This window comes from Macaca thibetana, chromosome 6, assembly GCF_024542745.1.
Source record: "Macaca thibetana thibetana isolate TM-01 chromosome 6, ASM2454274v1, whole genome shotgun sequence".
NCBI lineage: Eukaryota > Metazoa > Chordata > Mammalia > Primates > Cercopithecidae > Macaca > Macaca thibetana.
Genome location: NC_065583.1, coordinates 151,012,229 through 151,025,658, shown reverse-complemented (window position 1 = coordinate 151,025,658; position 13,430 = coordinate 151,012,229).

The following is a 13,430-nucleotide window of genomic DNA, read 5'->3' as shown; positions in this document are numbered from 1 at the left end:
CAGGAGGGAAGTATAGTACCACAGACATCCAGATTATTTGGCTAACGTCTGCTACCAGTCTGTGTGAAGAGCTGGTATGCTCATGTCATGGACCCTGCTGTTATGTTATCCAGTCTGGTGCTGGGAAGGTTGTTCCCCTGTTCAACCTCTGGAACTTAGCATAGGAATTCAGTAGAAGAGATGAAAAAACAAAACAAAACAAAACAAAAAAACAAAAAAACAAAAAAAAAAAAACCAAAAAAAGTACCAAATACGACTGATGGAAAAGATGAAAGTAGCAAAATGCAAAACTTTCATTTGTTTCATTTGCAAAAATATAAAGACTTTTAATGCCTTTTAAGAACTTTCCAATGTAAATTAATGAATGTCATCTTGCATCATTATCTAGCAGTATAGTAAAAACATCAGCTTTAGATTTAGGTGTTAGCAAGGTGTATTTGTCAGGGTTTTCCGGAGAAACAGAACCAATATGATGCGCATGAACATAGAGTTTTATTTTAAGGAACTGGCTCCTGTGATTTTGATCGGTGGTAAGTAACAAACATCCATAGGGTGTGGCCGAGCACGGTGGCTCATGCCTGTAATCCCAGCACTTTGGTAGGCCAAGGTAGAGAGATCATGAGGTCAGGAGTTCGAGACCAGCCTGGCCAACAGAGTGAAACCCCATCTCTATTAAAAATACAAAAAATTAGCTGGGCATGGTGGCGGGCACCCGTAATTCCAGGTATTCTGGAGGCTGAGTTAGGAGAGTTGCTTGAGCCGGGAGGTGGAGGTTGTCGTAAGCCGAGATCTGCCACTGCACTGGAGCCCGGATGACAGTGTGAGACTCCGTCTCAAAAAAAAAAAAAAAAAAAAAAAAAAAAAAAATTGCAGGGTGATCTGATTAGCTAGAGATCCTCAAAATAATTGATGTCATAGTTTAAGTCCCAAGGTTATCTTCTGATATAGAATCTCTCCTTGCTTGGAAAGAGGTCATTCTTTTGTTCTATTCAGGGCTTCAACTGATTGCATAAGGCATGACCACATTATGGAGGGCAGTCTGCTTTATTCAAAGTCCACCAAATTTAAGTGTCAATCTCATCCATAAATGCCCTCAGAGGAACATTCAGGATGTTTTACCACACATCTCGGCACCATAGCCTAGCCAAGTTGACACATAAAATTAACCATACAAGACAAAATTAATTTACAATCTTAGCTGTAATGACTACCTTTGTGATAGTTAAAAATAACAATTAGCTAAGTATCCTTAAACCACCTAAAGGATTTATCTCTATACACTATTATGTAAAATGCTGGACCAGCTAGAATTTACAACAGGTTATATAAACCTTATCTCAGAAAAAGAAAATCTACAGTGCTAGTCTCAAATCTGGTAGCAATCCCATGCATACTAAATGTAAAGCAGAGACTATGTTGTATTTATGTAGCTTATAAATATAAACTTTCATTTTATATTTTGCTTGCTCTAAAATGACATAAAGTCTTAGACTAGGAGGCACTATGATAGCAGATTTTTCCAGATGGAAGAGAATGGCATAATTGATTATTTGCTGCATATTAAAAGATGATATTTTAGACAAATTACTACCCACTCATTTTCTCCAGTAAAAGCTACAACTTGATTTAAAACAAGATTTTAAATGTATAGTTGCTGGCTATGTGAATAACAAGGAAAATAGCTATGTAATAAATGTGAGATTTGGTGGTTTTATGCAGATTCAGTTTGTAAATCTCATAGCATATTTTGGTCTTATGTTTGCGGTAGAATAGTAAAAAGATATATATTCTACGAAACGGTATTATAAATTATATAAGTCAAATTCTCCATTTTACATATGAGGAAATTTACCGCAGAATTGAGGTACTTTCCTTGTTCATAAACTTTTCATTGACAGAACAAGAACTAATATAATAACATCCTGAAATTAATCTCCTGGCTGCAGAGAAATTAACTACAATTATTCATTTTCTTAGTCTATTTCGTGTTGCTGTAAAATAATATGCAAGACAGGGTAACTTATAAAAAAAATAAGTGTGTTTGAATCACAATTATGGAGGTTGAGAAGTCCAAGACTGGGCAGCCCATCTGCTGATGTTCTCATGCTGTTTCAACTCATAGTGAAAGCATAAGGAAGGAAGTGGGCATCTGCAAAGAATCCAAACAAGAGAAGAAGCAACCGGCTTGTGAACTCACTCCCTTAAGACAGCATTAATCTATTCATGAGGATCTGCCCTGTGATCCAAATATCACCTACTAGGTCTCACCTCCCAACACTGCCACATTGGGAATAAAATTTCAACATGCATTTTGTCAGGGACAAATCACTTCCAAGCCATAACAACCATGTACCCACAAATATGAGTCATAATCTATTAGGGTTTTTCTTAAGTTGATCATTTTTTTCTGTATATAAAATGACACATTTCAGAATAAATTAGTATGATTTAATTCTGTCTCAGTGACTATCCTTTCTTTTTTTATCAAAATGGTTTATTATGATAAATGTGGTGGTAATATTTAAAATTCATTGTTTACCTTTGCATACACTGTATATATAGAACCCTTAAAAATGTATGGTATTATGAAATTTTTATATTTGCATGTGCAATATCATATAACATTATTACACAGTGTGCTTTTACCACTCAAAATTGTGTTTCTGAGTTCTACATCTATCTATATCTACATATATAAAGATTGATCTTATATGTGATATTGCTTTACAAATATAATTTTTCTATTTTCAGTGATTTATTAATATGAACAATCATGCTACGAACATTCATATTCCTTTTTATTTCTATTAAGTTGCAAGAACTTCTATGTCATTTACTCAGAAGTAGTGTTTCTGGTCCTTATAGTAACTTTTATTTTTTATTTATTTATTTTTTATTTTCATAGTTTTGGGGGTACAGGTGGTTTTTGGTTACATGGATGAGTTCTATAGTGGTGAATTCTGATATTTTAATGAATCCATCACCCTAGTATTGTACGCTGTACCAAATATGTAATCTTTTATTTCTCACTCCCCTCTGAACTTCTGACGTTGAGTCCCCAAAGTCCATTATATAATTCTGTATGTCTTGGAATCATCAAAGCTTAGCTTCCACTTATAAATGAGAACATATGGTATTTGGTTTTCTATTCCTGAGTTACTTCACTTCGAATAATGGCCCCAGCTCCATTCAAGTTGCTGCAAATGTTTCATTCCTTTTCATGGCTGAGTAGTATTCCATGGTGTATATATACTACATTTTCTTTATTGACCAGTCATTGGTCAATGGGCACTTAGGTTGATTTCATATCTTTGCAATTGCTAATTGTGCTGCTATAAACATGTGTGCATGTGTCTTTTTCATACAATGACTTCTTTTCCTTTGAATAGATACCCAGTAGTGAGATTGCTAGATCAAATGAAAGATCTACTTTTAGTTCATTAAGGAATCTCCATACTGTTTTCCATAGTGGTTGTACTAATTTACATTCCCACAAGAAGTGTAACAGTACTTCTTTTTCACCAAATCCAACAAATATCTATAGTTTTTGACTTTTAAACTGTGGTCATTCTTGCAAGAGTAAGGTGGTATTTCACTGTGGTTTTAATTTGCATTGCCATGATAATTAGTGATGTTGAGCACACTAATGTGTTTGCATATATTTAACTTCTTTGGAGAAAGGTTTGTATATCTTCTTTGGAGAAATGTCTATTCACATCCTTTACCCAGTTTTTGATGGGATTATTTGCTTTTTTTTTTTCTTGTTGATTTGTTTGAGTCCCTTATAGATTCTGGATACTAGTCCTTTGTCATATGGATAGTTTGCAAATATGTTATCCCATTCTGTGGGTTGTCTGCTTACTCTGCATAGCAAAACAAATATATTTTTTTTCTATGCAGCAGGTTTATAGTTTAATTAGGTCCCATTTATTTATTTTTGTTTTTTGTTGAATTTGCTTTCAGGGTCTTAGTCATGAATGATTTGCCTAGGCCAATATCCAGAAGAGTTTTTCAATGTTATCTTCTACAATTTTTATGGTTTCAGGTCTTAGATTTAAATCATTGATCCACCTTGAGTTGATTTTGTATAAGGGAAACGATGAGAATCCAGTTTAATTCTTCCACAAGTGGCTTGCCAGTTACCCAGCACCATTTCTTAAATAGGGTTTCCTTTCCCCAATTTATGTTTTTGTATGCTTTGTTGAAGATCAGTTGGCTACAATTATTAGGCTTTGCTTCTGGGTTCTCTTTCTGTTCCATTGGCCTAAGTGCCTGTTTTTACACCAGTGTAATGCTGTTTTGATAACTATAACTTTGTAGCGTAATTCAAATTCCAGTAACGTGATGCCTCAAGATATGTTATTTTTGCTTAGAATTACTTTGGCTATTTGGGCACTTTTTTAGTTCCATATAAATTTTAGAATTGCTTTTTTCTAGTTCTGTGAAAAATTGTGAGGGTATTTTGATGGAAATTGCATTCAATCTGTAGATTTCTTTGGACATTGTGGTCATTTTTGCAATATTGATTCTTCCCATCCATGAGCATGGGATGTGTTTGCATTTTTTTGTGTGTCATCTATGATTTCTTTGGTAGCGTTTTGTAGTTTTCCTTATAGAGAATTTCAACTTCCTTGGTTAAGTATATTCCTAGGTATTTGTGTTTTTTGCAGCATTTGTAAAAGGGATTGAGTTCTTTATTTGATTCTCGGCTTGGTTATTGTTGGTGTATAGCAGTGCTACTGATTTGTGTACACTGATTTTGTAACCTGTTATTTTACTGCATTTGTTTATCAAATCTAGGAGCTATTTGGATGAGTCTTTAGGGTTTTCTAGGTACGCAATCATATCAGAGAATAGTGACAGTGTGATTTCCTCATTTTTAATTTTGATGCCCTTCCTTTATTCTTTTCTCTTGCGTGAGTTCTCTATCTAGGACTTCCAGTACTATGTTGAATAGAAGTCATGAAAGTAGGCATACTAGTCTTTTTCCAGTTTTCAGGGGGAATGCTGTAAATTTTTCCCCAGTCAATATGATGTTGGTTGTGTATTTATTACATATGGTTTTTAGTGCTTTGAGATAAGTCCCTTCTATGCCTATTTCATTGAGAGTTTTTACTACAAAGGGATACTAGATTTTATCTAATGCTGTTTCTGTGTCTATTGAAATAATTTTGTGGGTTTTTTTGTTTTTAATTTTGTTTATACAATGTGTCACATTTATTGACTTGAATATGTTAAACCATCTCTTCTTCCCTGAAATGGAACCCACTTGATCATGAAATATTATCTTTTTGATGTGTTGTTGGATGTGAGTGTTTCGTTGAGGAGTTTTGCATCTAAGTTTATCAGGGATATTGGTGTCTAGTTTCCTTTATGTTATGTGCTTTCCCGGTTTTGGTGTTGGGGTGATACTGGCTTCATAGAACTATTTAGGGAAAATTCTCTGTTTCTCTATCTTTTGGAATAGTTTTGTTAGGCTTGGTACCAATTATTCTTTGAATGTCAGTAGATTTCAGCTCTGAATCAATCTGGTTGTAGACATTTTTTTTTCTTAGCAATTTTTTTTATTACTGATTCACTCTCACTGCTTGTTATTGGTCTGTTAAGGGTTTCTATTTTTCCCGGTTTAATGTGGGAGGATTAGATTTATTCATTTCCTCCAGATACTCTAGTTTGTGCTTTTAAACTAGAGTTTGTTCATTGTAGCCTTGAATGATCTTTTGTATTTCTGTGGCATCAGTTGTAATATCTCCAGTTTCATTTCTAACTGAGCTTATTTGAATCTTTTCTCTTCTTTTCTTGGTTAATTTCCCTAAGGTCTACGTTTATGTTTTCAACAAACCAGTTTTTTTTGTGTGTGTCTTTTATCTTTTGTAGTTTTCCAGTTTCCATTTCATTTAATTCTGCTCTGATCTTTTTTTTTTTTTTTTTTTTTTTTTTCTTCTGCTGGTTTTCAGTTTAGTTTGCTCCTGTTTCTCTAGTTCCTGGAAGTCTGACAACAGGTTGCCATTTGTGCTGTTTCAGATTTGGGATATAGGCATTTAACGCTAAAAAAATTTCCTCTTAGCATTGCTTTCGCTGTATCCTGGAGGATTTGATAACTTGTGTCACTATTATCATTCATTTTAAAGAATTTTTTAAATTTCTATCTTGATTCCATTGTTAATCCAAAAATCATTCAAGAGCAGATTATTTAATTTCCATGTATTTGCATAGTTTTGAGGGTTCCTTTTGAAGTTCATTTCCAGTTTTATTTCCCTGTTGTCTAGGAAGGTACTTGATATCAATTTAAATTACCTTAAATTTATTAAAACTTATTTCGTGACCTATAACATGATCCTATCTTGGAGAACGTTCAAAGTGCCAATGAGAAGAATGTATATTCTACAGTTATTGGGAAGAATTTCTGTAAATATCTGTTGAGTCCATTCGTTCTAGGGTATAGTTTAAGTCCGTCGATTCTTTGTTGACTTTCTGTCTTTATGATCTGTCTAGTGCTGTCAGTGGAGTATTAAAGTCCCGCACTATTATTTTGTTGCTGTCTATCTCATTTATTTGGTCTAGTAGTAATTTTATTATAAATCTGGGAGCTTCAGTGTGAGGTGCATATAAATTTAGGATTGTAATATCTTCTTGTTGGACCGATTCTTTCATCATTATATAATATCCTTCTTTGTATTTTTTTACTGCTATTTCTTTAAAGTCTGTTTTGTCTGATATAAGTATAGCTTCTCTTACTTAATTTTCATTTGTATTTGCATTGAATATCATTTTCTATTCTTTTACCTTGAGTTTATAGAAATCCCTATGTGTTAAGTGAATCTCTTGAAGAAAGAGGAAATTTGGTATGTGATTTTTAAAAAAATCCATTCTGTCATTCTGTATCTTTTAAGTGGAATATTTAGACCATTTACATTCAATGTTAATATTGAGATGTGAGGTACTGTTAGATTCATCATTTTAGTTGCTACTTTTTTTATTGTGTTATTATTTTATAGACCCTGTGAATTTTATATTTTCAGAAGGTTCTATTTGGTTTATATTGAGTTTCTGTTTCAGGATTTAGACTCATTTTAACATTTCTTGTAGAGTTGGTTTGGTAGGGGCAAATTCCCTCAGCATTTTTTTGTCTGAAAAAGACTTTATCTCTCCATAATTTATAAAGCTTAGTTTTGCTGGATACAAAATTCTTGGTGGACAATTATTCTGTTTAAGGAGGCTAAAAATAGAATCTCAATCTCTTTTGGATTATAAGGTTTCTGCTGAGAAATATGCTATTAAACTAAGAGGTTTTTCTTATAGATTACCGATGCTTTTGTCTCATAGTTCTTAGAATTATTTCCTTCATTTGAAATTTATATAATCTCATAACTATGTTCCTTGGTGATGATCTTTTTGCAATGAATTTCCCAGGAGTTCTTTCATCGTCCTTTATTTGGAGATCTAAATAACTTGCAAGGTCAGGGAAGATTTCGTCAAGCAGTCCCTCAAATAACTTTTCCAAATTTTAGCCCTTTCTTCTCCCTCAAGAATGCCAATTATTTTCGGTTTGGCCAGTTTACGTAACTGCATTTCGTGGAAACTTTGTTCATTTACTTTGATTAGTTTTTTTCTTTATCTTTGTCTGATTGGCTTAATTCAAAGGGCTTGGCTTCGAGACCTGAAATTCTTTCTTCTACTTGTTTTAATCTATTGTTGAAATTTTCCATGGCATTTTGTATTTTACTAAGTGTGTCTTTCCTTTCCAGAAGTTCTCATTGGTTTTTCTTTTTGATATCTACCTCTCCGGGAAAATTTAATTCATATACTATTTTTTTAATTCCTTTATGTTGCTTTTCACCTTTCTCTGCTATCTCCATGAGTAGCTTAAGAGTAAACCTGCTTGTTATATTACCAGAATTCTTGTCTGGTTCCTTCTTATTTGGGTAGATTATTTATTCAAATTGTTTTTGAATTTATTTTTTGATATGACTTTTTTTCTAATTTCTTTTCTCCCCGCTTAAGGATGTGTTTTTAGTGTTTATAGTTTGCTATGGCTTAATTTGGTTCTTCGTGCTTTCAGGGGTGAAGACTGTATGAGTTCCTTGGTTATAGTCTTTGTGTACTGGCTTTCTCAGATGCTCTCTGTAGTAGTTATGTACTTAGTGTGTGGGCAAGTTCACTGTCTTCTACAGGGTTGAAATGGCAAGAATGTCTTGAAGCTTATTTCATTCCCCCATTGTGTGTACTTTTTTATTTATTTTATTTTTCCTCAATATTTTATCTACTTATTTGATGGTTCAGGTTTTAGGCCAGCAGGGGAAGCATCCCTGGGCAGGAACCAGTGCAGCTAAAGCAGGTACGTATATGTAATACTCAATGGTGGTCAGAGAACTCAACCTTAATGAAGGTGGATGGGGTGTTCTCAGTTAGATGCACTGAAGTTTTATCTGGATGAAAGGTGTGAGCTACCTCAGCAACCTTGCCAGGCCAGCAGGACAGCTATTCACCTCCAAGTCTCACTCCTGTCCCAGTGTTCAGGCTATTCAGATCAGACAGGCACTTAGTTTTGTCTATAGAAATTTTGATGTTCCAAGTAGAGAGGAATTGTGACTCTGCCTCTTGTGCAAGCCTGAACCTGGGAAGGGCTCCCCCTGTGGGGATGCAATCACCCTGAATTGCTCCTGGAAAGCTATCTATAGGCTGACTGTCTGGGGAGACATGCAGACTTTCCCTGGTGTGCCCAGCACTGCAAATGTGTCTCCACTGAAAGAAACTTCCTACCAGCAGAAAGATCTGAGACTCAAGGCCTGCCATCCATATCCTTTTGTCCCACAGGCTGCTTCCTGATGCAATGCTCTCCCTCTCCCTGTAGGAGTAGGAGTTCCTGAGAGCCAGACTACAGTAATTGCTATTGCTTCTCTGGGTCCAGCTACCCAGTGTAACTACCACACTCCAGGCTGGTGCTGGAAAGTGTCTGCAAGGAATCCAGTGGTGTGATCTGTCTTCAAGTCTCCCAGGAGTGGGTACTAGCACCAGTTCTGATGTCAGTGGAAGGGGATTGACATACAGTCAGTGAGATTCCTTGGTTGCATATAGGCTTAGTGTGCTGTTTTTCTTGAATGCTGGTTATAATAGTAATGAACTTGTCATGTGGACAGTCTTGGGACCTCTGCTTAGCCATGGTGTTACAGGTACTGGTGATAGCTGAGTTCAGGAGCCATTTTCGCCTTCCTAGGCACAGTGTTAGGCTACCTAAAGATGCTATAGTGGACTGTTGGTTGGTTTCCAGACAGGAGGTGATGCTTGCAAAACAACATCAGCTTCAGTAGTAGAGGTTTGAGCTTGCCCTAAGTTGTCCAGGGGAAGTATTCTGGTTTTTCAGATTATGAGTGGTGCTGTAAAGCTCCTAAAGGTTTATGTCTTTTGTGTTAACCCACCAGCGTGGGTGGAGGGGCACAACCAGGTGGGGGCAGGGTTAGGTAGGTCTGTGCTCTGACTCTCCGTGAGAGGGGCAAGCCGCAGCCCCTGTAAGGGTTAGTGATTGGTTCTTAGGCCACTTGGGTAAGATTCCAGAAAGGAGTAGAACTGCCTCTGCTACACAGAAGAGTTCATAAAGGGAGTAGGGACTAGCAGGTGGCAGCAAGCCTCACCCAACTCCCATGCAGTTGGCAAGGCAGATCTCACTCCAGCAGCGCTCAGCTAACAACACTGGGTTAAGATCCAGACAGCCTGTGTACAGAACTCACACCTGCCCCAGACCATAACTTTTCCCTCCAGAGATAACCAAGGTGGCTATCAGTCCACAGTCCTCCCCGTCTGCCAGCAGGCCAGGCACCCAGCACCTACACTAGTGTCTACAGCACACTTCGTGCTCATTCCTCAGGTTCTAGTCAACGGAGTTGGTCCTCACATGAGATTACATCAGAAAATTCATTTGGCAGCATGTTTTACCCTGCAACTATCCCTGAGCTAGTCGGCTGGCTTCCCCAAGGACTCCTGTGAAATATGATCAAGAATAGCTTCCTTCATTCCATGCTGGATACGTGGAATACCTGCAAGACCTTTCTTGCTGCTGCTTCTACTTTTATATTTCTCACTGCTCCCTAAATCAGTTCTAGCTCCTAGTAGGGTTAAGGTCTTCTCCCTTGGCCTGAATTCTTAGGTTCCCTGATGGGAATGTATATCCCGAGGGCGGTCTCTCCCCCTCTTACACTCTGGGGACTTACAGATTTTCGCCTGTCTCATAGAGTAGGCAGTAGCCTGCTGCTGCCTTCAAAAGGTCTGTGGATTCTTTTTTTTTTTTTTTTTTTTTTTTTTTGTTGTTAAGTTCCTGCATTGCATCTTGGAAAAAAGTTCATACTGTGAATGTCTACACACTATTTTGTCTGTCCAAGTGAGAGAGGCATGCTAACACTGCCTCCAATCTGCCATCCTGTAAAAAAACAAAACCAAAAGCTTTACATTAAAATTGGATCCCACCGAAAATATCTCTAAGGTGATTGTCAAAAATTTGTATTGTCTTCATTAATCCACATGCTTGTCAAAATTAATATTAGCAAGTAATTTTTAATTAATTGATACACTGATGATATTGTCTTGTGTATTTTAACTTTTTTCATATATAATATCTAATATACACATAAAATGTATATGTCACAATCATAGTTTGCTTAATTTGCACAAATTGAACACACGTGTGCAACCAACAATCATAACTCAGATTAGGAAATAAAATACTACTACTATTTTAATTTCTACCTCATGCTTCCTTCCAGATACTACCTATCTCAAGTGTTACCGTAGTACTAGTTTCAAGTACATTTACTTTATCTAAATCATTCTTTATATAAATTGTGGCTTACAGTCAATATTCTATTGTGTCTGACTTCTTTTGCTTAGCATTTTGTTAGTGAGATTAGTCTTCAGGGTTGTACACAGATAATGTATTCTAAGTTTTGGTAGTCACATTTTACAGCATTTCATTGTATCTATATAGCAGATTTTATTTATACATTCAAATTTGATGGGAATAAAGTATATTTTGGGGAAGTGAGTGCTATTATAAATAGTATAGCTATAAGCATTTTAGTAAATATAATTTAATTAACAGTGTATTAATTCATTTTGTCTATATATCTTGAAACGCACTCAGGGGGCCACAGGATAAATATGTTCAATTTTAGAAGATAATGAAAAATATTTTTCCAGAATCATTGTTCAAATGTATACTCTTACCAGCAGTGTATGAAATATTGGATGTACATATCCCTGCCAAAACTTGGAATTGTCATTCATTTTCATTTTAGCCATTCTTGTTTGTGCAAATTTATATCATTTCACTGGTGGCTGAGGGAGTTAAACATCTTTTAAAATGATGCTTATTGTCCATTTAAATATGTGTTAATGTGAAATACTCATTTCTTCTGGCTGCTTTTTGGATCATTTATCATTTTCTTGTTCATTTGTTGTATGAAATAAATCAATATAAATACAGTGATCATCTTTCATTAATTAGTAGCCTGTCTTTTTACTTCCTTAACTGTAATTTTTGAAGAACAAATGTTCTCAATTTTATTATAGCCTATGTTTTCCTATAGCAAATTGTGCTAAGTGAAACATGTTTTAAAACTATCAATCCCACATTATTATCATAAATCTGTTTTTCTATAGCCCCCTCTAAAATATTTATTGTTTTAATTTTATAAGTATACGTGCAATCATTTTGAATATAATCAATAATATAACTTAGAATATATGAAACAAACATTGATAGAAATAAATTAAATACAGATATTCCATAATTCTGGTGGGGGGATTTTAACACATTTTCCTCAACAGCTAATACAACCAGTCAGTGTGGCTATAAAATATGTGAACAAAACAATTATTAAATTTGATCTAATAGGCATTTATGGGACACTTTACATAATTGCATTCTTTTCCATTGTTTATGCAACATTTACCAATTTGACTTATAGAGAAAATGACCAACAATTTCAAGATATTAAAATCATTTGTGTTTTTTTCAGAACTTAAACCAAAATCGGATTTAAGCTAAAAATAAACAAGTAGATAACCAGAAAAAAAAAAAAACTATTTGCAGAGTAAAATGTATGCATTGCTAAATAATTGTAAAGTTAAATAGCTATATAAAAATTTTAAAAATATTTGAACATAATGATAATATGGGAGCCATGGCATATTCTCTCTTGTGTGAGGTAGCTACAGTAATGCTTAGCGATACTTTGATAGCCTTAAACATATATACTAGAGAAGAAAAATCAGAAGAAAATTAATGACTTAAATGTTCATTTCAAAAAGTTAGAAAAATAACAGGAAAATCAAATCTGAAGAACAAAGAAGAAATAATCCAACCTAGAACAAGAGTCAATAAAATAGAAAACAAACATAAAATAGAGCAACTCAAGAAAGCTAACCATAGTCTGTCTAAAATGATTCATTAAATTAATAAATTTATAGCAAGATGATAGGGATTAAATAGAGAAGATGTTTCCAAAATTAGATGTTTCCAATTCTTCCAAAAAAGAATAATATCAAAGAAGCATATCATCTCAAATCTTCCTGACAAACTTAAAGTAACAAGTGAACATTGTGAGCAACTAAACATTACGTTTGATAGTTTGAATAATGTAGATTAATTCTCCAAATAATTACCCTACCGAAGACTACTGGAGAAGAAATATAAGACATGAAGATTCTGATATCATTAAAACATTATAAAGGCATTAAAAAAAAAAAAACTTTTAATACAGAAAGACCAAAGATATGATGGACCCAGTGGTGAATTTTTCTTAAACAGGTTTTCCTTAAAAAAATTAAGGAACAAATGATGTTAATTTTGCACAAGTCATCTCAGGGAGTAGAAAATAATTGGAAACTTACATTTTGAGACTAGTGAATCTCTGCTTCTATAACAGTGACTGAAACTTGGCCGAGTAATTAACATCAACATATTTCTCCTATTTTTGAAAAATTGACTTAAAATTATATCTCATGTAATTGTTTGCTTTATTATTTTGACTACAACTGTAACTAAATTATCTTTGTTATTCCCATTATTCTTCTTGTATTTTTTAATTGATCACAGTTGTATTTTATATTTGTTTCTAAAGCAACAACATACATAAAAGCAACAAGGAAATTATTTTATAATTATTTTGAGAGTGTCTGAAATGACTGGAGTGATTTTCAAGAATGAATACTTCTAGTCTGGAAAAGAAGGAAGAAATTCTACACTTGCAAAAGACATTACTTGCAGGGCACTGTGAAAAACAAAAACCGTGGTGTAGGAGTTCCCCTGCCTAGAATGTAATGCTAGTCCTTACTCAACCTCCAGATATTCAGTTTCGATCTATAAAATATAAGAAATGGTATTATATTCCTTAAAGAATTGTTTTTGAAGAATTATGAGATGATTACAAATTCCC